General features: G+C 38.0%; 1 long non-coding RNA gene across 1 annotated transcript; it reads left to right on the forward strand.

The window, feature by feature from the left end:
• Window positions 1-1,278: 1,278 nt before the first annotated feature.
• Window positions 1,279-2,806, forward strand: LOC131657034 (uncharacterized). Its single transcript, XR_009300444.1, has 4 exons — window positions 1,279-1,646; window positions 1,739-2,121; window positions 2,206-2,419; window positions 2,521-2,806. It is a non-coding gene; the product is annotated as an uncharacterized LOC131657034 (long non-coding RNA).
• The last annotated feature ends 627 nt before the right edge of the window (window positions 2,807-3,433 follow it).

The raw sequence follows: 3,433 nt of genomic DNA on the forward strand, positions 1-3,433 counted from the left end.
GCCTTCCATGAGGACTTAACAGAGTGCCATATAGGACTTATTACACCGTGACTCCCTGCCGCAAAGCACAAATATAAACACACCAACAAAAACAGAGCCTCTTTCGAGGGCTTGGCCAGATGCATGTCTAGGTCCTACTTCTCATGTTAAAGGATGATGCGAGAAAGCGATAAAGTACAGAAAGAAGTAAAAGGGACTAGGGAACGATACCGAACGGATAGCAAATCCGCAGTGAGCTAACAACGCAAGCAGAACTAAGAAACTTCACGTAATCTAACATCCAGCAAAGCCAGGAGTCCAGCATAAGCGTCAAAGCGATGCGGTGTAAAACTAAATCACAACCGCTATGTGGTGCGTATAAAACACAACCACACAAGCAACCTGCAAGAAATACAGTCCAGACAATACAGGAGTATACATCTCAATGAATGAGAGATCGGATGAATCGCCTCGGGAATAAGTTCGTGTCCCACAAATAAAGTGGAACACGACTCAAATCAATCGCACTGGAAGCGAATTCATGTCCCACAAATAAAGTGGAACACCAAGTAAGTCGAATCGCAATCGAAGGCTCTCTCGAAGTACCTCGCACATCTCAGCAAACAAATCAGTAGTAACAAGGAAGCATGCACCCGCCATAGAAAATAATAGCAATTAAATTCTAAGTAAATTCTAAAATAAAATCTAACAAGATTAAATTGTTTTTATGACATTTTATCAAAGAATTAGAACTAACTATGTAAGTAAACGTCTAAATTCTAACAAGGAAAACAAAACATGTTTTTGATTATTTTTAAAACAACTATAGAAAACAAAATCTAATTCTAACTAGAAAGCATACATGTTTTTATTATTTTTATTATGCAAATAACTAACAAAACTATCCGATTTTATGTCATTAATCATGCCAAAATATAACAAAAATATCAAGTATTTACTATACTAAAAGAGATAGAAAATAAACTAAACTAAAATAGAAAACTTATGCACACAAGGGGGTGAGAGTCTGAAACCAGGGGTATGGTTGTGAATTCAGGCGCAGGCCCATAGCTGAGGCCCAGGGTGGTTTTTATTCAGAAATTTATGCCAAAAAAAGGAGAGTGGCGCGTTGGGCTTGCCTAAGGGGGTGTGATGAGATTTTCAGTGTGGACATGGCCCAAGTTGTTGATCTACATTCAGATTTGTTTTGATCCAATTAACAATTATTCATCACGGTTCAGAGATTAAATCCCATTAGCAACAGATTCTTATGCCATTAATCTTACTTATGTCCAATTAATCAAACTTAAATCACTAATCTATACCAATTAAATCCAATTAGATCTCATTAAACTCACATCAACGTAAAAGCATTACTATAAGAAAATTGGATTAAGAAAGGGATCTAGGGTTACTCAAATGTGACGCATCAGCTTCCTCTTTCTCAGACGAATGCGCGGCGGTGGCTGGAGCTTCACCGATTCAAACCTCACCTTCTCCGATTCAAAGTCCGGCCACCACAAACTCGACAGATCTCTCTCACTCGCCCTCACTCTCTTCTCAACACGATGTCGCGATCTCCGCCTTCTCCTTCGTGACAAAGCGGCGGCCGGGAACTAAGTCTTCTCCGACGAAATCGAACTCTCCGGCCTCCGTACATATTTTCGGTCCTCACTTGTTTCTATCTTCTTCTCCTTTGTATTGTTAATTTCTTGTTGTTTGCAATGATGTGAGATGATGATTCAGTGTTCTCGTACAGAGAGATGACATGGAGGCGAATTGAAGATGCTGAGATGCGATATGAAGATGATGTTGTTGCGATGAAGATTGGAGGTGATGTTGTTGTTCGTTGTTGATGGATGGTGATGACGAGCATGATGCAATTCGGTGTTGATGCAGACGCGAAATTGACGACAATGTTGTTGAATCCACTCAATAGAGTTACGATACGGACATGCCAATTTGCAGATGAAGATCAACAGAAACGCCTTCTTGCGGTTGCAGAATTTTGACGAAGATGCGATTATCCGAGCGAGCCATTCAGAAGCGTCGTGATTATCGTGATTGAATTGAAGTATGAACGTGATGAAAAGCCAAAAAACCGTTGAAGAATTGGTTCTCTTTCTGTGAGGATTGCAGTCGGTGATTCTCTGAACTCTTTCTTTATGATTTTTTTTCTGTGAATTTGAAGGTTTCTTACATTTTCTTTGGAATTCTGTTATGCAGATGATGATGATGTTATGGTGATTATGCCGTTCACATTGAAGCGTGAAGGAGAGAAAGAAGATTGAATAGTAGAAGTTTTTTTGAAGTTACGGAGATGGTGTTGATTCTGTTCTGAGATTGAAGAGGTGTTAAAGATTGAGAGGTTGAATGAATGAGGATGAGAATCGGTGCAGAGAAGGTTCAGAGAGTTTTTTCTGTTAGAGTTTGTTACCAGGTCCGTTACCTTTTTTGGTTTCTCCTATCATTTTTTTCTTGAAATATTATCAATTTTTTTTTGTTCTGAAATTCTGTTCCAAACGGTTTTTTGTGATGAAGGGTCCCAGTGAGTGCAATCGTGATTTTGCAGAGTTGGTTTTCGAGTCTCTATGAGGTGCCGGCGGTTTCTTCCCTTGTCAAAGTTGCAAGTTGCATTTTTTTTAAGGGATTTTGGCCTCTTTGCGTTTTACAGATACAGATGCAGTAGTATTTCTGTAATTTTCAAGTTTGACCTGAAACATTGTATATTTTGAATTTTTTTGTAATGAATTTTGTATGGGATTGTAATGGGCTTTGTAATATATTCTTGTTCAATGAAATTCGAGAGGGCTTTTTGTAGTGGATATGATGAATTTGAACAATGAACCTGAATGATAATTCTTTTGTATTTTTTAATGAACTTGAAAAATGGTTGTGGACAACTTAAATTTCAATTAATCTTGCATTCCAACAATCCACATGAATCTTCTTTTCAACTTTGACAAGCTTAAATCCCGATTCAATCGATTAATTTGAACACGTATTTGAATTCATGAGAGTAAGTAAACACTTAAAGGAATTCTTCCGAATCCATCTTCAATTCTCAATAAAATCCAATTTGCATTCTCAATAGAAACCCCAACTTAAATCCTCAAATCACAAGCGACTTGCATTACGAGCGACAAATACATGAACTCATAACCACACCTTAATCACAAAGATCCCGTAAACCATATCTTGAACCATGGCTAACCTTTGCATTGAAATTGTCTTTAAAAACAACAAAAACTCTTTAATTTTTCCTTGTTTTTGAACGACGAAATAAACGTCATCCATAACCTATAGCACAAAGAAAGAGGGCAAATTTTGGGGTGCAACACCACCAACTGATCCATCAAGTCGTCAATCCTAGGAAGCGGATACTTATTCTTAATTGTCACCTTGTTCAACTGGCGATAATCAATACACAACCTCATGCTTCCATCCTTCTTCT

This window comes from Vicia villosa, linkage group LG3 (assembly GCF_029867415.1).
Source record: "Vicia villosa cultivar HV-30 ecotype Madison, WI linkage group LG3, Vvil1.0, whole genome shotgun sequence".
Taxonomy (NCBI): Eukaryota; Viridiplantae; Streptophyta; class Magnoliopsida; order Fabales; family Fabaceae; genus Vicia; species Vicia villosa.